General features: G+C 43.4%; 1 protein-coding gene across 1 annotated transcript in view; it reads right to left on the reverse strand.

Moving 5' to 3' along the window:
• Positions 1 to 22,278, reverse strand: part of LOC126263233 (pikachurin-like) — a 1,086,760-nt gene that overhangs the window by 634,894 nt on the left and 429,588 nt on the right. The gene's annotated exons all lie outside the window — the stretch shown is intronic.

Raw genomic sequence — 22,278 nt, forward strand, 5'->3', positions numbered from 1 at the left:
CGTGCACAAAACCAAACGTTTAGACAGTGCATTGACTTTCCTTGAGTGGTACCACAATGACGGTGATGATTTCTTAAGACAAATTTTTTCAGGCGATGAAACATGGGTGCGCTACGTCACACCAGAATCAAAGCAACTGTCCATGAAAGTTGAGCAAGGGCATCGTTTTGCTGCAAGACAATGCCCGTCCACATGTGGCGAATCAGACCAAAGATCTCATTACATATTTTCGATGGGAAACTCTAGATCATCCTCCGTAAAGATCGATCTTGCGCCCAGTGACTACCAGCTGTTCCCGCATTTGAAGAAACACCTGGGCGGTCAGCGACTTCAAGAGATGACGAAGTCAAAACAGTGGTGATGCAGTGGCTAACAAGTCAGGCGGCAGACTTCTATGAGGAAGGTATTCAAAAACTGGTACAACGTTATGACAAGTGCCTCAATATTGACGGAAATTATGTAGAAAAGTAGATTAAGATACAGGCTTTCATGTAAAAATAATATTATTGAGATATTTTAGCACGTCTTTTTTTTATTTCAAAACGGTATTTACTTTAAAAAAACACGCCTCGTTCTTCGGACGGGATAGCACTTCTATTAAACTGCATAAAAAGTGACTATAGTTAATTTACACGGGACAGACTTACGTTGGAACTTATACTGAGGTCTAGGTAGATCTTGGCCGTAAGGTCACAGTCTAGGAACATCTGAGGAATTGTGTGCACGAGAGAAAGTAGCGGTCGGTATTAAACTCTACTACACGCCAAATAACCGATAATAGGACTCTGGACTATACGAAGGGACGCTAAATTGAATATGAGAACGGAATTGGACACTTAACTTTGTGAAATTAACAGCGTCTGGAGTTTGAATGACTGCATCGAAGTGTAGTAATTTACCATAATCCTTGCTATAAGACCTTTGAGTGACGAATTATAAAAATCATTTCAGTTGCCGTAATTTCTGAGAGTAATTGTAGGTTCAACCCTCCTTTTCTCTATATACAAAACGCAATAATTCGTGATCATTTAATTATTATGAAATGTTATTAATAAAAGAACTAAAGTGATATCCTCAATAGCGTATTAGTCAATGATAATGACAGACAAGGTGCAAACTGTATCTCTGGATGACGGAAGGCTCGATTATGAAATATTAAGAAGCGTAAATTGTGACTTAGAAGCTATTTAACATTTCATTTCTTGTGGGACAGTAATAATACCAAATCAGGAGCAGTGCAGGTAAGCTGTAACGTCGAAAATAGGAAACTGAAATAATAAGTAACATCCAAAGACGTCATTAACTATCTTGTCTTCGGTAATACAGCATCAAATAAATGATGATCCACTGTGCAAAGAGTCAACATTAAGCATTATTATGAAAACACGAAATTTAGTCACCGTTACGGTGAAGATGGTTGTTGCTGCTCCATTTGATGTGTAGATGTAACTAAAAGTCGGCCATATACAGTAGATAACAACACCAATACCTTACGTCAGACCGAGCGAGGTGGCGCAGTGGTTAGCACACTGGACTCGCATTCGGGAGGACGACGGTTCAATCCCGTCTCTAGCCATCCTGATTTAGGTTTTCCGTGATTTCCCTAAATCGTTTCAGGCAAATGCCGGGATGGTTCCTTTGAAAGGGCACGGCCGATTTCCTTCCCAATCCTTCCCTAACCCGAGCTTACGCTCCGTCTCTAATGACCTCGTTGTCGATGGGACGTTAAACACTAACCACCACCACCACCTTACGTCAGAGAAGTCGACGACAGCAAATGGGTGGAGGGCGGCTATACTCAGCTGCTGTCACCCCTCTACTGAACTCAAACCGTTCTCCAGTTAGCACTCCATGGTCTAGGATTCACAGTTCCACTCACTATCTGTACACGACGAAAGACAATACGTAAACTCAAACAGAAACAGAAAACTACAAATAAAAAATTACAGTCGATGAATAAACCCACAGCAATCGGAATACCAACATGCAAAACAAAAACGTTACGCCCTTGTGCACCAACCAAATATGTGCGGGAGATGGTGGGAAAGCTGGACGGTAATGGTTGTTGACACCGAAAACATTTTATTTTATTCTGACAGCCCCAAGCGAAGTACGTAATCTCATTTATTACTGCAACAGCGGGAGGGGAGAGCTACAATATTGCAGTTTGTACCTGCCGTAATAACGTTTGTACCTTGAAGTTGAACAGTATTTGCGGGTTGCACTATTCCTGCAGACAATGACATAGCACCACTGTGTGCCCTGAACTCAGAAGGCGAAACGTCCCCCCCCCCACCTCCTTCTTTTTTTTCGATTATTATGACGAATGGATTCAGCGCGAGTTCCGCCTAATGTGCACCGTCCTCAGGACACGGCAGTTTACTCGATCCGCGCCAGTACACAGGAGCGCTGAATCATTTGCCACGAACAGCGGGCAGTGCATTAAACATAACGCGCCGTAAAAAGTAAAGAGTGGGTGCCCGCGGCCTGCAGTCGCGAGTAAATATTTTAATCTGTAGCCGTGGAAACGGAACTGCGTCACGCTTCCGGTTTATGGATTTATGACGCCCACGGGACGGCCGTGATGCGCGCAGCCTGTATCTGCCCGCGCCCGCCGCTCTCCTTCGTGGCGAAGCGTTCGCCATCTATCTGACTCTCTCCCCCGCCCGCGGAGCAGGCACAGTGAAGTCCTGTTTCATTTACAACGGCAATCAATTATTAATACACACTCTCAAATGCACGCTCTGCCATAAAATGTCTTCACTTATTAATACGCCACTGCAAAATGAAAAATAATCACCCTGGAGCAATGGAAACATATGAACGAACTTGTATAATTCTCTATAATTCGCACGAATCTATTGCTCTCATCATTCAAACATCAGTCAATGAGTAATTGATTATTATGACTGCAGACGTTTCTGTTTTATGAGTTGAGCCTTAAACAGTACAACGCATACAATGAATTGACGAAAGACACGGGATAGCAATGGGCGCACATGCAGTTGGCGGTAGTAACGCGTACACATGTGTAGCTGATCGGGGTTTTGTGACATTATATACTGAGCATGCTCATGAAACAGACAACCTAGCTGAGAATTTTCAACATGGTGGAGTAAATGAAGACTGGGATCAAATTAAATCTGGTACATACAAATCAGCAGAAAAGATAGTTGGAAGAACTGAACCCAAAAACAAGAGGAAAAGGATTACAGCAGATATTATTGAGCTTATAGAAAACAGGGGATAATACAAAAATGCAACTGATGAACAAGGAAAAGCTGAACACCGAAGACTAAGGAATTTAGTTAACAGAGAAGCTAGGGAAGCAAAAGAAAATTTTCTCGAAGAAAGGTGCAGAGAAGTGGAAGAAAATATGCAAAACGGAAGAACTGATTTAGCTTACAGAACAGCAAATAAACTTATTAACAAACGTAAAACAACACTCACAGGCAGAATAGAAAATAAATAGGGGAAAATTCTGTTTGGTGAAGTCATGGTGAAGAGATGGAAAGAACAAATAGAGGAGTTGTATGCGGTAACACCTCTTTCGGAGGAAGTAATGGGAAGAGACGAGCAAGTAGACGAAGATGACAAGGGAGATGACACTCTGCAAGAAGAATTTAACAAAGCTCTAAAAGAACTACAGGACAACAAAGCAACGTGTATTGATGACCTCCCTGCAGAACTAATAAAGACTACTGGTGACAGCATGAAAATGATGCTGCTTAAACATTAGGTCCATCTATAACACAGGAGAGATACCGACAGACTTCCAGAAATGTATTATTGTTCCTATACCAAAGAAGGAAGCAGCTACAAAATGCGAACAGTACCGAACTCTAAGCCTAATATCACAGGCTTCAAAAATTCTCATAAAAATAGTTCTGAAGAGAATTGAAGAGAAGGTGGAGGATATGCTGAGTGAAGATCAGTTTGGTTTCAGAAGGGGATTGGGAACAAGAGAGGCGATTCTGGCACTGAGGCACGTTATCGAAAAGCAATTACAGAACAATAAACCAACTTATATGCCTTTGTAGACATGGAAAAGGCATTTGATAACGTTATCTGGCAAGAGATGTTCAGAGTGCTGAGCAAAAGGGGAATAAAGTTCAAAGACATCCGTGTGATACTCAGCTTCTATAAGAATGAGGTGGCAGTGATTAGGAACTGTCACCAGGAACAAGAAGCAAATATTAGAAAAGGGGTAAGGTAAGGATGTGCTCTCTCTCGTCTTACATCCAGGAAGCCATAGACCAAGTTCGAAAAACTACTGAGGTGGGAATCAAAATTAATGGACAGAAGATAGACATGCTACGAAATGCAGATGATAATGCTGTAGTCACAGAGACAAAAGAAGATCTAGAGGAAGTCCTCAGAACAATGGAAAAAATTCTATGCAATCAGTATGAAATGAGAATAAACAAGAAAAAGGCTAAAGTGATGGTATGCAGTACAGGATCAGAATATGAACCTGAGAATGAGAATTGGAAGAGAGGAGCTGGAAGTGATAGAGGAATTTACTTACCTGGGAAGCCAAATCACAAGAGATGGTAGAAACCGGAAAGAAATTGCATTTAATCGGAGAAGGAACTTACTCACCAGCAACAACATCAGTCTGAAAACAAGGAAACGTATCATGAAAGGTTTCATTTGGAGTGTGGACCTATACGGATGTGAAACTTGGACAACTGAAAGAGAAGAGAGAAGACGGCTAGAGGCATTGGAGATGTGGTGCTATAAAAGGATAATGAAGATCAGCTGGAGAGACAAAGTAACAAATGAAGAGGTGCTTAGAAGAGTACAGGAAACCAGATCTCTATGGAGGCATATCCAAACAAGAAGAGACAAACTTGTAGGGCACATCCTACGACACAACAACGTCATTGGAACAATAGCAGAAGGAGCTATTGAGGGAAGGAATCGGCGGGGGCGACCACGGATATCGTACAGGCAACAGATCATGAATGACGCTGGATGTAACACATACGTGGAAATGAAGAGGAAAGCGGACAGAAGAAAGAAATGGCGATCTGCTGCAAACCAACGTCAGGGTTGAACACCAAAAGAAAAGAAGATACTGAGCATCAGAGACAGAGGGGAGCAAATGTCAATATAGTGTCAAGGATGGCTGGAGGGAAAGCAACTCTTTGTGGGCGGTAGAATGTGTTCTTTCCTTGGCTCAGTGGGTGAGGTGTGAGTGAAACTTTGGTGTTTATACTAACATTCATTTATTGACAAATAAGACCCTTTAAACAAACAAACTCATTGTGTTTTAACTCGCTCAGTTCCTCACGGAAGCGATGCGGTGCAGAGTCGTAGCGTGCAGATTCCGGTGACAGCTGATGCAGTGACGGCTCGTGTTGCAGCGGAGCACCTGGTGGTGTATTCTTCCATCCAACACCGTACCCATGACCCTTTGCAGCGGCGGCGCGGTCTCCTCCTTGTGAATTTGCTCGTTGCGTTATTAACAAGCGGCTCGGAATGCTCCGTCCCGGAATCGAACTACCGACGCTCAGGTTCGACGTCTTCTGGCGAAGTTCATCAACCTCTAGGTTCACAGGTGACCCATTTGGTGAGGCCGCAGTCCCTCCGTCCTCACCATCCACCTGGGTTAGTACCACACGAACTTCTTCCTGCTAACATCTGGAATAGCATCTTCTGCGTTGACCAGCTGGCGCGATACCGACATCTTCTGTCGCGAAGCGTAGTGGCTAAGTCGTTGCAGTGCAGTACGACGTGCGCTGATTAACCATCGGTCCATCTTGCCAGGTGACATTTCTTCGTCTCTTCTTCCTCCCCTCAAAGGACCCCTCATGCCCGTTTGTCAGGAGTATTTATGCCGTGTGTTCTCCAATGTCGCAAAGTTTCTATGGCGGTGACTCTTCGGTCATTGATCTATGCTTCTCACGTTGGGCAGAAACGTGACCAGACACAGGTGCCGGCTTTCCTTGTTTTGCCTCTATGCTGGCGTGGTCGGGCGTTGCCCTTTCGTCCTCCGACGCATCGCGAAATACGTCACGCACGTGACTTCGGTATGACGACAGTTTCTGGAGCATTGACGGCTGCTCTGCTAACTGCACTGGTTGTTATTCTGCTTGGAAGCATTTCCCATCCGCTCAGCCGTTGACCTGTCGAATTTCTTCCATGCTAGACTGCTGTCGCTTCCGTATATTGTGGCTTAATGTGTCAAAGTCTCTAAAATATTCACGTAACCTAAAATAAGTCTTTACGTGTTTTTCTGCCGGATCTCTACACTGAACAACCATAAATAACATATAATTCTTATATACTACCATTAATAACACATAATTCTTGTACACTACCATTAATAACATTTAATTATTATGCGTAATTGTTATACAGCCTATACAAGATATAAAAGGGCAGTGCATTGGCGAAGCTGTCACTTGTACTCAGGTCATTCATGTGGAAAAGTTTTCGACGTGATTAAACCACATGACGGGAATTAACAGACTCTTACACGGTATGGCAGTGGGAGCTAGATTCATGGATCATTCCATTTTGGAAATCGTTAGGGACTAGAATATTCCGAGATGCACAGCCTCAAGAGTGGCGAGAATACCAAATTTGCGGCATTACATCTCGCCGCGGACGAGGCACTGACTAACGGTCTTAACGACCGAGAGCAGCAGCGTTTGCGTAGCTTGGTCATTGGAAGTAGACAAGCATCCCTGCTTGAAGTAACCGCAGAAATCAATATGGAACGCACGACGAACGTATCCGTTATGGCCCTGTGACGAAGCTTGGCGTTAACGGGCTGTGGTAAGAGACGACCGACGTCAGAGCCTTTGCTAACAGCACAACGTCGCCTGCAGTGTCTCTCCTGGTCTGGTGACCATATCGGTTGGACCCTAGAGGAATGGAAATTCGCTGTCTGATCAGGTGGGTACCGATTTCTGTGACTAAGAGCTGATGGTAGGGTTCGAGTGTGGCGTAGACTCCACGTAGCCATGGACCAGTTGTCAACAACGCACTGTGCAAGCTGGTGGTGGCTCCATAATGTTGTGCACTTTGTTTGCGTGGATTGGACTGGATCCTCTGCCCCAATTGAAATAATCATTGAGTGTAAATGTCTATGTACGGGTACTTTGAGGCCATTTGCAGCCATTCATTGACTTCATGTTGCCGAACAACGATGGACTTTTTAATGGATAACTATGCGCCGTGTCACCGGGCCACAATTGTTCGCGAATAGTTTGAGGAACATTCTGGACAATTTGAGCGAATGTTCTGGCCATCCATATCAGCCGACATGAATCCCATCGAACATATATGGAACATGATCGAGAGGTTACTCCGCTGCAAACTCCTACACCACAAACGCTTTCGCAATTACGGATGGCTATAAAGGGAGCACGGGTCAATACTCGTATTTGTCCAGGGGACTTCCAGCGACCTGTTGAGTCCACGCCAGGTCAAGTTGCTGCACTACGCCGGGAAAAAGGAGATCCTACACGGTATTAGCAGGTATCCAATGACTTTCGTCAGCTCAGTGTAGTAAAGTTCCATGCAACGTATTTCTGTCTGTATGCGAGCGCTGATACCACGAATTACTGGATACGGGTACACTTGTAGATGGAGTGATTCACAAGAAAGGTTTGTGTACATAGTTTCTAATAATTGTAATTATGTGTGTGTAATATACACTAATGTGAAAAAGATAAAGAGAGAAGTAGCTTTTTGCATGATGTATGACTGCCCCTTGGCTAGACTATATTTGGACCACATACAGGACAACTCCTACAGTATAATATCTACATCTACATCTACATGGTTACTCTGAAATTCACACTTAAGTGCCTGGCAGCGGGTTCATCGAACTATTTTCATACTACTTCTCTACTATTCCACTCTCGAATGGCGCGTGGGTAAAAGGAACACCTAAATTTTTTCGTTCGAGCTCTGGTTTCTCTTATTATGATGATCATTTCTCCCTACGTAGGTGGGTGTCAACGAAATATTTTCGCATTCGGAAGAAAAAGTTGGTCATTGAAATTTCGTAAGTATGAGACCCGCCGCAAAGAAAAACGCCTTTGTTTCGGTTACTTCCACCCCAACTCGCGTGTCATATCAGTGACACTCTCACCCCTATCGCGCGATAACACGAAACGAGCTGCCGTTCTTTGCACTTTTTCGATGTTCTTGTCAAACATACCCGATAAGGATCCCATACCGCGAAGCAATATTCCAGCAGAGGACGGACAAGTGTAAAGTACGCTGTCTCTTTAGTGGTTTTGTCGCAACTTCTAATTGTTCTGCAAACAAACCGCAGCCTTTGTTTCGCCTTCCCCACAATGTTATCTATGTGGCCTATCCAATTTAAGTTGCTCGTAACTGTAATTCCTAGATATTTAGTCGAATTGACAGCCCTTAGATTTGTGTGATTTATCGTATACCCAAAATTTATCGGATTTCTTTTAGTACCCATGTGGATGACCTCGCACTTTCCTTTGTTTAGAGCCAATTGCCACTTTTCACTCCATACAGAAATTCTCTCTAGATCATTTTGTAATTGGAATTGATCCACTGATGTTTTTACTAGACGGTAAATTACAGTGTCATCTGCAAACAATCTAAGGGGGCTGCTCAGATTATCACCTAGTTCATTTATGTTAATCAGGAACAGCAGAGGGCCTATGACACTACCTTACGGAACACCAGGTATCACTTGTGTTCTGATCGATGATTCACCGTCTATCACTACGAACTGTGACCTCTCTGAGAGGAAATGACGAATCCAGTCACACAAGTGAGACGATACTCCATTGTCACGTAATTTGATTAATAGTCGCTTGTGAGGAACGGTATCAAAAGCCTTCTGGAAGTGTAGGAATATAGGATCGATCTGAGATCCCTTGTCGACAGCACTCATTACTTCATGGGAATAAAGAGCTAGCTGTGTTGCACGAGAACGATATTTTCTGAATCCGTGTTAGTTATGTATCAGTAAGTCATTTTCTTCAAGGTGATTCATAACGTTCGAGTAGAGTATATGTTCCAAAATCCTACTGCAAATTGAGGTCAGTGATATGGGTCTCTAATTCAATGGGTTACTCCTATTTCCTTCCTTGAATATTGGTGTGACCTGTGCTACTTTCCAGTATTTGGGAACAGACCTTTCGTCAAGTGAGCGGTGGTATATGATTGCTATGAAAGGCGCTATTGTGTCTGCATACTCTGAAAGGAACTTGATTGGTATACCATCTGGACCGGAAGACTTGCCTTTCTTAAGCGATTTGAGTAACAAAAGGTAACTGAAAGAAATACGCACTAACAAGATGAAAGCCTCAGACACGGCCAACCGATTCGGCTCAAATTTTGCAGGTCGCTTGTGTACAACCTAAAACGAAGGACTCTAAGATTTTTGGGTCAACACACCCGCCATTTTGAGAAAATCACCCCTAATGGTTATGACGAGCAATAGACTCAAAATTAGAGGAATTGGTAGAAAATTGTAAACAGAGAATTTTTCATCATCAGGTGTGGGGTCCGCAAACGCAAAATTTTCCAGAAATCCAGGAAAGAAACTTTTACAACTGCCGCTTCTGTACCCACATTGTAAACACCTTTCGCTGACTGTGCCGATAGCGCAATGGCCAAGGTAATTGGCTGGGAATCGGAAAACCCGGGTTCTGATCTCGAAGAAGTAAGTAAATCAATAAGGAATGATAATAATACTTACCTTATTAACCCTCCTATCCCTATTAATTGAGATATGGAAAAATACAAACGAAAAGAACAACATCCGCTAGGTTTCTTCGAGATTCGAACCCGGGTTCTTTAAGTCCCAGCCAGTTACCTTGGCCGTTGCGCTATCGGCGCTGTCGGAGAAATGCGTTTACCATGTGGGTACAGAAGCGGCAGTTGTAAAAGTTTCTTACCTCGATTTCTGGAAAAGTATGCATTTTCGGACCCTATACCTGCTGATGAAAAATTCTCTATTTACAATTATTTATCGATCCCGCCAATTTTGAGTCGATTGCTCGTCATAAACTTTAGGGGTGATTTTCTCAAAATTGCAGGGGTTGACCCAAAAAATCTTAGATTCCTTCGTTTTAGGTTGTGCACAAGCGACCTGTCAAATTTGAGCTGAATGGTTTGGCCGTGTCTGAGGCCTTCTCCTTGTAAGACGAACAGAAATGACACTTTTATTCAAAAACAATAATTTCTCTAAAGTCACCGCGGTTTCAGATAATCCCGTCCACATTACAAAAGGCGCGATATGGTTCTTAATACGGTTAGTAATCATCACATATGGCCATGCGTGCTCTGCTACGTTCTCTCATGCTGTCCCAAAGTTGGTAAGGAGTTGGTGTGATATGGTGTTCCATTCCTCTAGCAGCGTGTCAAGAACTGCTGGATTGTCGTTCGTGCACGCACACGTGCTGCAATGGGTCATCGCGTGGCATTCTACATGTTCCCAACGGGATTTATGTCGCGGCAACGGGTCCATTCTTTCCTTCCAAGAACTCCTCCAACCGAGCTGTTCGATATGGTCGCGCTTTGCCGTCCATAAAAATGAAGTCAGAGCCGAATGCACCATTGAAAAGAAGCTGATTGGGAAGAAATAACTTGTCACTATAACGTTGACGAGTGTGAGTAACATGATGAAAGATTTCGAGGACAATACGCCCACGCAACACTATGCCTCCCCACGCTATTATTAACAACCAGACCATTCGATGAATTTCGATAATGTTCCTGGGTGCATTAAGTATTCCCACGTATCACCATATAAGGTTACGCCCTGAATCACTGTTCGTACGGAATCTGTTCTCATCCGAGGAGAGCGTACGACACCACTTCTCGTTGGCCCGATCCCTATCATTTCGACACTTTAGCAAGCGGCGCCACCGAAGAGCGAATGTCAACGAAACACAATGGACCCAGCTCTCCGATAGGCAATGAATGCCTCGCCAAAAAAGCAGTTCTTCTTTTGAAGCGAACCAGTCAGCGAGCCATTTTCGTACAATTTTCTTACTTACTGAAACGCTGTTCAGCGAGAGCGTGATCCAGTGAAACAAATAGATGATAATATGAAGCAGCAACGTCTGGAGAATAAGCCGCATGCCCTGGTATTTCTCAACTGAACGCCTCGATCGTTTCCCTGACCAGTTTTTCTGTGTGTGATGGGGCGTTATCATGGAGCAATATGACTTTGCGTTGCCTTTTCCGATATTCCGCTCATTTTTAACGTAATGCTCTATTTAAATCGATTTTTTGCTGTTGGTAGCGATCGGTGTTAACGGTTTCACCAAGTTTTAGCAGCTAATAGTACACTCCTGGAAATTGAAATAAGAACACCGTGAATTCATTGTCCCAGGGAGGGGAAACTTTATTGACACATTCCTGGGGTCAGATACATCACATGATTACACTGACAGAACCACAGGCACATAGACACAGGCAACAGAGCATGCACAATGTCGGCACTAGTACAGTGTATATCCACCTTTCGCAGCAATGCAGGCTGCTATTCTCCCATGGAGACGATCGTAGAGATGCTGGATGTAGTCCTGTGGAACGGCTTGCCATGCCATTTCCACCTGGCGCCTCAGTTGGACCAGCGTTCGTGCTGGACGTGCAGACCGCGTGAGACGACGCTTCATCCAGTCCCAAACATACTCAATGGGGGACAGATCCGGAGATCTTGCTGGCCAGGGTAGTTGACTTACACCTTCTAGAGCACGTTGGGTGGCACGGGATACATGCGGAAGTGCATTGTCCTGTTTGAACAGCAAGTTCCCTTGCCGGTCTAGGAATGGTAGAACGATGGGTTCGATGACGGTTTGGATGTACCGTGCACTATTCAGTGTCCCCTCGACGATCACCAGTGGTATACGGCCAGTGTAGGAGATCGCTCCCCACACCATGATGCCGGGTGTTGGCCCTGTGTGCCTCGGTCGTATGCAGTCCTGATTGTGGCGCTCACCTGCACGGCGCCAAACACGCATACGACCATCATTGGCACCAAGGCAGAAGCGACTCTCATCGCTGAAGACGACACGTCTCCATTCGTCCCTCCATTCACGCCTGTCGCGACACCACTGGAGGCGGGCTGCACGATGCTGGGGCGTGAGCGGAAGACGGCCTAACGGTGTGCGGGACCGTAGCCCAGCTTCATGGAGACGGTTGCGAATGGTCCTCGCCGATACCCCAGGAGCAACAGTGTCCCTAATTTGCTGGGAAGTGGCGGTGCGGTCCTCTACGGCACTGCGTAGGATCCTACGGTCTAGGCGTGCATCCGTGCGTCGCTGCGGTCCGGTCCCAGGTCGACGGGCACGTGCACCTTCCGCCGACCACTGGCGACAACATCGATGTACTGTGGAGACCTCACGCCCCACGTGTTGAGCAATTCGGCGGTACGTCCACCCGGCCTCCCGCATGCCCACTATACGCCCTCGCTCAAACTCCGTCAACTGCACATACGGTTCACGTCCACGCTGTCGCGGCATGCTACCAGTGTTAAAGACTGCGATGGAGCTCCATATGCCACGGCAAACTGGCTGACACTGACGGCGGCGGTGCACAAATGCTGCGCAGCTAGCGCCATTCGACGGCCAACACCGCGGTTCCTGGTGTGTCCGCTGTGCCGTGCGTGTGATCATTGCTTGTACATCCATCTCGCAGTGTCCGGAGCAAGTATGGTGGGTCTGACACACCGGTGTCAATGTGTTCTTTTTTTCCATTTCCAGGAGTGTAGATCACACACTTCTGTCCCCAGCAAACACAGAGCATTGTCTCCTTTCCAAAGCGATTTGGTCTTGCAGTGGGTGTGGATGGTTTTCCTGAATTCACCCATGATTTACTATGCTTAGGATTCTCGAAATAAATCAATTTCTCGTCGACTGTCACTATTCGATGGAGAAACGACTTTCTTTTGTATCTGGCGAGCAGCATTTGACAAGTGGTCTTTCGACTTGCTTGCTGTCTTTTATGTGAAATCCATTTTCCCACTTTCTGCACCTTTACAGTAGCTTTCAACCGAATAGAAACGGCTTTCTGTGTCACATTCAATTGTTCCACGAGTTCCTGTTGAGTTTGTGTATCATCTTCGTCCAACGCAGGCTGCAATTTGTTGTCCTCGAACTTTTTCGGTGGTTTCCCGCGCCCGTCTTCCTCGCGTCAAAATCACCACTTTTGAATTTTTTGAACTATTCGAAACACTGTTTCCCAAGAGCATATTCGCCGAAAGCTTCGACAAATATTCGATGCGATTCTGCAGTAGTTTTCTTGAAATGATAACAGAAAACGAATGCCGTCAGCAAATCGCAGTTCGTAGCTACGGAACTTGACATGTTTACGGATCTGAAACAGATACCGATGAATGCAACTTGGGTTACTGTGTGTTGACATTCGACGTCAGCCGTTGCAGGAAGCAGATGGTGCTGCAGAGGCGGTCTCATGGGGCATACACCTAGCACCATCTATAGGGAAATTCCGGTTTCATGCTTCTACACCGGTACTGGTCGCCGGGCTGAGAGACCAGCCGACGCAGACGACGTGGCAGTGTGGTGCGTGAGACTGCGTCCATTGCAGACCTGTATAGTGTGGTTTGCAGGCCACAGTACCTGTGGGTCCGAACGCTGCCCTTCACGTCAAACAGCGCTGTGAACGTAGAAAACTCCTGAACTACACTTGTCACATTTCGCCCTTCTTCCAGCTTCCCTACGATTCTTTTCTGTGTGAAGTCATCCATATGTTGTCTCGCGGCCGTGTTGTATGCAGAACCTCACCACAACTGTTTGACACACACTGCCCTTTCCCGTTCCTTCGACGGCCTCGTGATGCTGGGCTATCCTCATTTGGCGCCACAGTCTCACTGACTTGTCGCCATGTGACGCATAGCTTTGGAAACATTCACCAGCACTTTCATTCACTTTCTTTGAGTTATTACCATGTTACATAACTTTATCTGTCAGGTCATTAGGATTTGCAGAACAGTGTATGTACTGTAATCTTTTACAAATTTAATTGCCGTTTGGAGACACGCCTCGTGACAATAATGGAAACAGAACCTGTGGTCAGCTACAGAGCGGGCAGTACCGGCGAGAAAAGCAGAAAAGCAACAGGGCCCCGCTGCTGCGCAGAACTGCGAAACTTCACCAGAATCTACACATCAATAATTATCTTCTATACGTACTATAAATTGTATTTCCTCGGCACGTTTTTCTCTCGCTATACGAAGGCTAATCTCAGGAAGTGTCGTAGGGGTTTTGATACAGTTTTGACTAAAAGACAGACTGTTGTACGAGGAAGGTTTATGTATATACTTTACAAATACTGCGTACAAGTTGGCTGCGCTACAGTGATTTTTTTCGATTAATTCGAGCCTCCCGGGAACTTTTCTGGCGTGCGCTGTTTAAATCGTTTAAGCTGTTATAGATTTTGGTGTTAATATTTAGTTACCTAATATTGTTCTCTGAATGTTAAGCTCAACTCTAAGGGAGTGGCCCGTTAACAGAATCTGCCGCTACGCTAAACAAGTCACCTGGCCGTAGATAGTGTATCCGTGCGAAACGTGAGAGGGTCGCTCTGGTTTTATACAACATAACTTTTTGACTAAAGCACACAATCCCAGGGTGACACTACAGAGGGATAAACAAGAGAATATCTGTTAAGTTCGGAATATCGGATAGAGTTGCTGAAAAGTGGAAGGAAGGTATGCGTCTAACGTCCCGTCGAATACGAAGTCATTAGAAACGACCCACAAGCTCAGATTGAGATAGGATATGGTAAGAAATAGATTGTGTAAATTGTAGTTTTGCGCTCGCAAGGCTAGGAAAAACTAGTTTGAACTGAAAACCGAAATTTAACGCAGTTTAATGTTGAAAGTTGCCTTTGGATTAGCCGGCCTGAGTGGCCGTGCGGTTCTAGGCGCTACAGTCTGGAACAGCGCGACCGCTACGGTCGCAGGTTCCAATCCTGCCTCGGGCATGGATGTGTGTGTCGCCCTTAGGTTAGTTAGGTTTAAGTAGTTCTAAGTTCTAGTGGACTTATGACCTCAGCAGTTGAGCCCCATAGTGCTCAGAGCCATTTGAACCATTTTTTACCTTTGGATTAGAACTGTTGGTACGATCAGGAATCGAAGCCATTTTGGCTTTCGCACTAAATACTCTTAACGACGAGCTATTCGAGAACGACTTACTTCCCGTCGTCACGGAGTCACTGATATCTTTCCCGCCTGAATGACGTCACGCAAATATTCATCAATATTTGCTTCCGTTAAAGTTAGATCTAGTGGGAATTAGTTAAGTTCGGTGGCAGGAGCAACAAGACTTTTGGTCAGGTGAATATAGGGTTATAAATACAAAATCAAATAGGGGTAATGCAGGAGTAGGTTTAATAGTGAACAAAAAAGTTGGAGTACGGGTAAGCTACTACAAACAGCATAGTGAACGCATTATTGTGGCCACGATAGACACGAAGCCCACGCCTACTACGGTAGTACAAGTTTATATGCCAACTAGCTCTACAGATGACGAAGAAATTGATGAAATGTACGATGAGATAAAAGAAATTAATCAGGTAGTGAAGGGAGACGAAAATTTAATAGTCATGGGTGACTGGAATTCAAGAGTAGGAAAAGGGAGAGAATGAAACATAGTAGGTGAATATGGATTGGGGCTAAGAAATGAAAGAGGAAGCCGCCTGGTAGAATTTTGCTCAGAGCGTAACTTAATCATAGCTAACACTTGGTTTAAGAATCATGAAAGAAGGTTGTATACATGGAAGAACCCTGGAGATTCTAAAAGCTATCAGATAGATTATATAATGGTAAGACAGAGATTTAGGAACCAGGTTTTAAACTGTAAAACATTTCCAGTGGCAGATGTGGGCTCTGACCACAATCTATTGGTTATGAACTGTAGATTAAAACTGAAAAAACTGCAAAAAGGTGGGAATTTAAGGAGATGGTACCTAGATAAACTAAAAGAACCAGAGGTTGTACAGAGTTTCAGCGAGAGCATAAGGGAACAATTGACAGGAATGGGGGCAAGAAATACAGTAGAAGAAGAATGGGTAGCTTTGAGGGATGAAATAGTGAAAGCTACAGAGGACAAATAGGTAAAAAGACGAGGGCTAGTAGAAGCTCTTGGGTAACAGAAGAAATATTGAATTTAATTGATGAAAGGAGAAAATACAAAAATGCAGTAAATGAAGGAGGCAAAATGGAATACAATAGTCTCAAAAATGACATCGACAGGATGTGCAAAATGGCTAAGCAGGGATGGCTAGAGGACAAATGTAAGGATGTAGAGGCTTATCTCACTAGGGGTAAGATTAGATGGGTAGATCACATAATGAGGAGGTATTGAATAGAATTGGGGAGAAGAGGAGCTTGTGGCATAACTTGACTAGAAGATGGGATCAGTTGGTAGGACATGTTCTGAGACATCGAGGGATCACAAATTTAGTATTGGAGGGCAGCGTGGAGGGGAAAAATCCTAGAGGGAGACCAACAGATGAATACACTAAACAGATTCAGAAGGATGTAGGTTGCAATAGGTACTGGGAGATGAAGAGGCTTGCACAGGAGAGAGTAGCATGGAGAGCTGCATCAAACCAGTCTCAGGACTGAAGACCACAACAACAACAACATTTGCTTCAGTGTATTTATGTTAGCTCTTGTTTGAAATTACTGCACAATTTTGTTTTCCTTTCATGAGATTGTGGAAGCGCGGCGTCTTAGATTTGTGTTGAAGAGAGAGATTTTTGACTGTCGGTCGTTGCGATGTAGTAGCCGACGACCAGCGACGGCGAAAAGGTGGGATCCGCAGTGTCAAGAGTCTGTACGCGCTTTACTGTAGTCATAAAAATAGATCCAATAAAGCATTCACTGAGCTGTATAGTTAACATATTGAAAGCTTTCAGTCCCCAGTAGGAGCTGGTTAACGGCTGACGTCGTCCGTTTACAGTGCTAAAATCTGAGCTGTATATTACAGCAAGAGACGAAATTACCAATGTTGTAAGGCCCGCACAATTGGTGGTTCTGTATGGCATTTAGTCCAGCTTTACTTCCCACTCTATAAAAGGTCTACGTTTTACCAAAACTGTGCGCTCACAAACTTTTATCCAACTTCAGTTCGTATGCTAACCTTTGACTAAATAGAATCCAGTTTGAATTAAACTGCAACTGGTCTCAGTACAGCTTGTTTTTGTATTAAATGCGCAACTGAAATGAAACAATTATCTGGCCCCAATCAAAATTTCCAATAACTTCAATTCTTGACAACGTTGTTGCAGATTTCTCAAAAGCACAACTGCAAAACGCAAGGAGGGAGCGTGTAAGCTAAATTTCTATTTTTTAAATGTGTTGCCGAACAGTTTTCTAACTGTTGGGATGCTGTTTCTGTGATAATGAGTAATGAAAAACTTTCTTTAAACAGTGGTATGTATCAGTTATTATTTTCGGCCGTCTTAAACTTACGCAAATAAGAGCAGCTTTTCACCAGATACATCCTTGCCTTATTTACGAATTTACATTTATTGTTTCGCCGTCTTACGTTTACTGCATTTAAAAGAAGTTTTCATCAGAAGCGTTTCGCCAATCTTTATAAAGCATCTTCTGTGGTCATTGGTGTCTTTACCCCATCTTTACGTGTTTCAAAGTGCACTGTTTTTTCCTTCGTTGCTAGCCGAGGTCGGTATCGTAAGAAAGCATGTTTGAAATTAGTCTTTGTGAAGTTTACAGTAACCAACGGAAAAAGTCGGAAACGCCACAAAAGAAACAGCGAATTTGTAAAAGATGAGAAATCGCCAAAGCCAAATCTGCAATCGTGTTTTTCTTTTTTACTCCAACCTCCGCTAAAAGCTCAAGAAAAAGCAGAACACTTCAAAACATGTAAACAAGAGGGAAAAACCACCAGTGGACACATTTGAGGCTTTTGTAAATAAAAGCAAAACTTGTCTGGTGCCAAATGTCTTTTGAACTGCACTGAGCTGAAGACCGGGAAATGCAAAATATAGCTACAAATGATTAAGTGATTCACAGTTCGTACAGCCTCCCCATTCAAACAACTCATTTTTCCAGATGAATCCGTAACTTCTGCCAGAAAGTTATGGTACGGCTAAATTTATAAAGTTCATACAATTTGCTTTCGTCTGTAAGCTAACTGTACTTCATTCAACATTTTCAGATGTTATCGCTCACCAATTTACGAGTTATAAATAAAAATTTCTGTGCTATAGCTCGAATAGTTATGAAGAGAGAATATTTCCTGTTTCGTAATGCTCACATTGTCAGAAATAAAAGAAGTAATGAGTAAACTTACGCTGTCCTAATTTTAATTGTAATAAATAGCATACTTCCATGTAGTATTTGGAGCAAGTAATGTTCATTCCATGTCTTCTTCATTATTGAAACACCTTTCCTACTTGGGGTGGAGGGGAAATAACGTATATCATACTGATTGAGAAGTAGCAGTTTCCACAATAACAACTTAACAGCTGGCTAGGTCACAAGTACCAGCTAAATGTTGTGATGTCACGAACTATATGCACAGCTTTCCTTCTTTTTTAGGAGGTGTTGCTTCTGTTTCAACTACGACGTTAGGATGCTCTGTTAAAGGTAATCTGCTTTTACTGATGGCGAGCAGTGTGTGACAAGCAGAGGTTGAGGGAGGATGTGGGCTAGAAAAGTTTCACCTTAGCTGCCAATGTGATGGCGTGACACGGAATGTATTTAGGTAACACTTTCGTCGTCATATCGACTACGATTTAATTTCTCTGCTATAGTAAGGATGTAGAGTCTTATCTAACTATGGGTAAGATAGATATTGCCTACAGGAAAAGTAAAGAGACCGTTGGAGAAAAGAGAACCACTTGCATGAATATCAATAGCTCATATGGAAAACCAGTTCTAAGCAAAGAAGGGAAAGCAGTAAGGCGGAAGGAGTACATAGAGTGTCTATACAAGGGTGATGTACTTCAGAGCAATATTATGGAAATGGAAGACGATGTAGATGAAGATGAAATGGGAGATACGACACTGCGTGAAGAGTTTGACAGAGCATTGAAAGACCTAAGTCGAAATAAGGCCCCGGGAGCAGGCAACATATCATTAGAACTACTGAAAGCCTTGGGAGAGCCAGTCCTGACAAAACTCTACCATCTGCTGAGCAAAATGTATGAGACAGGCGAAATACCCTCAGACTTCAAGAAGAATATAATAATTCCAACCCAAAAAAAGAAGGTGTTGACAGATGTGAAAACTACCGAACTATCAGTTTAATAAGCCACGGCTGCAAAATACTAACACGAATTCTTTACAGACGAATGGACAAACTAGTAGAAGCCGACATCGGGGAACATCAGTTTGGATTCCGTAGAAATGTTGGAACACGTGAGGCAATACTGACCCTACGACTTATCTTAGAAAATAGATTAAGGAAAGGCAAACCTTTGTTTCTAGCATTTGTAGACTTAGAGAAAAGCTTTTGACAATGTTGACTGGAATACTCTCTTTCACATTCTAAAGGTGGCAGGGTAAAATATAGGAAGCGAAAGGCTATTTACAATTTTTACAGAAGCCAGATGGCAGTTATAAGAGTCGAGGGGCATGAAAGGGAAGCAGTGGTTGGGAAAGGAGTGAGACAGGGTTGTAGCCTCTCCCCGATGTTATTCAATCTGTATATTGAGCAAGCAGTAAAGGAAACAAAAGAAACATTCGGAGTAGGTATTAAAACCCATAGAGAAGAAATAAAAACTTTAAGGTTCGCTGATGACATTGTAATTCTGTCAGAGACAGCAAAGGACTTGGAAGAGCATTTGAACGGAATGGACAGTGTCTTGAAAGGAGGGTATAAGATGAACACCAACAAAAGCAAAACGAGGATAATGGAATGTAGTCGAATTAAATCGGGTGATGCTGGGGGAATTAGATTAGTAAATGAGACACTTAAAGTAGTAGATGAGTTTTGCTATTTGGGGAGCAATATAACTGATGATGGTCGAAGTAGAGAGGATATAAAATGTAGACTGGCAATGGCAAGGAAAGCGTTTCTGAAGAAGAGAAATTTGTTAACATCGAGTATAGATTTAAGTATCAGGAAGGCGTTTCTGAAAGCATTTGTATGGAGTGTAGCCATGTATGAAAGTGAAACATGGACGATAAATTGGACAAGAGGAGAATAGAAGTTTTCGAAATGTGGTGCTACAGAAGAATGCTGAAGATTAGATGGGTAGATCACATAACTAAAGAGTAGGTATTGAACAGAATTGGGGAGAAGGGGAGTTTGTGGCACAACTTGACTAGAAGAAGGGATCGGTTGGTAGGACATGTTCTGAGGCAGCAATGGATCACCAATTAAGTATTAGAGGGCACCGTGGTGGGTCAAAACCGTAGAGGAAGATCTAGAGATGAATACACTAAGCAGATTCAGAAGGATGTAGGCTGCGGTAGGTACTGAGAGATGAAGAAGCTTGCACAGGATAGAGTAGCATGGAGAGCTGCTTCAAACCAGTCTCAGGACTGAAGAATACAACAACAAAAGTTTGCTTCTATTCGACAGTGGGACATAAACTAACGTATTAGGTTGGTGTATATACCAAATGGCATTGTTGGGTGGGTCCAGGCGCCTGTCGGATAGATGTCTTCCTCCACACGTACTGGCCCCTTTCTTTGCGGATATGTGGCAGTTGTGTCGCATGTGTATTTGTGCAATGTAGATGAGTATAATGAGTGCGCGTATAGTGTAGTGTTAGGTTCGTGTTTTATGTTGATAATTACAGAAGGGAGAGTGTGGAACTTGGTGCCAGAACATAGACTACTTTTCGCGAATAGCACCAAGGGAGTAGCTTAGCTTAAAATCCCCATCCGAGTGATGGTTCACCATTAACAGTGTCACATATAGTCACTTCGTGAGACATTGCGGAGAGGTTTTGGAATGTAATCCAGGACACTGAAGCAAAAAAATAGTGATCAGGAACTTGACGTCCTGTATCGGCCAATTTCCGGCAGTGAGAAGCTCAACCACCACCAGGATTCGAACCGGCTTACCACCAAGTCGGGCGCCACCTATGGGCGTGCCTGAGCGACCTCAGCTACGGAGGCGGCTAATTTGGTAAACCCTTGTCAACATCACAAGGAAACGACGTCAAAACCTGTGGACATACACTTATGAAAGAGGCGAAAGAAAGATTTAAGAAATAAGTATACCCGAAAAAGAGGATTACACGGTTTAAGTAAGTATTTTCATTTATAAGGGCTGGAAAAAGTTTCCAATAAATTTCAATTAGACGGCAACTGGTTGTCCATTATATAAGGGAGTTCCGATTTCACAGAGGTAAATCTTCTACACGACCGAAAAGAAAAGCTGAAGAAAAATTTTTAAGTTACGCACAGCAGTACAAAGTCATCCTTTTCAAAACAACCATCCGATTTTTCTCAAGGCCGTTTCTTTTACTTGCATGTAGTTACAAATTAGGTGAACTTCTTGCAATTATGATGTGACTTCAAAAAGAAAGTTACACATTGTTACTTCAGGCCAAGTATTGATTATGTGCTGCACTACACTTCAAAGAGACATAAATAAATGACATTTTTTTCGACATACTCGCCAAGTCTTCGAAATGAATGGCTGCAGCGTTCTAACAGTCACAAATTTTTGTTTGTGGGACATCCACAACTGCTCTGCAACAAGTTCATAGTAAACAAAACCGCCACCGTTGTAAAACGCTTTTATTGACCTAAGTCTTACGCGATAGAAGTCGCTATTTTATCTGATTATTTTTTACATTCTAATGTTTATTCAGTAAATTTTTTAGTTGTTCAAGTGAGTAAATCGCAACATTTTTTTTTCTTTTACTTTAGAATCAGACGCACATGAGGATGCTAAGACTCGGAAACAATGATAGTGTATAGCGTCTCCTGTCCTGTAAGACTTCGGGCAATAAAAGCATTTTTCAGCTATGGCGGATTTGCGTACTGTGAATGTGTTCCATCAGTCGCTCAGTTCCTCCTCGGTCACAGAACATTACAGATTCGCCGCGTGAACGCCCTCATTGTCCGAAATGTCCTTCCCCGAGAGACGTTATTTCAGCTTGCTGTGATCTTTCCCTTAATTTGTTTGCAGACGACACTATCGTTTAATGGCTAATAAAGTCATCAGAAGATAAAAAAAATTGAAAAACGATTAAGAAAAGACATCTGAATGGTGCGAAAATTGGCAATTGACCCTAAATAACGAAAAGTGTGAGGACATCAACACGAGTGCTAAAAGAAATCCGTTAAACCTATGTTACACTATAAAT

This window comes from Schistocerca nitens, chromosome 6, assembly GCF_023898315.1.
Source record: "Schistocerca nitens isolate TAMUIC-IGC-003100 chromosome 6, iqSchNite1.1, whole genome shotgun sequence".
In the NCBI taxonomy this organism is placed as follows: domain Eukaryota; kingdom Metazoa; phylum Arthropoda; class Insecta; order Orthoptera; family Acrididae; genus Schistocerca; species Schistocerca nitens.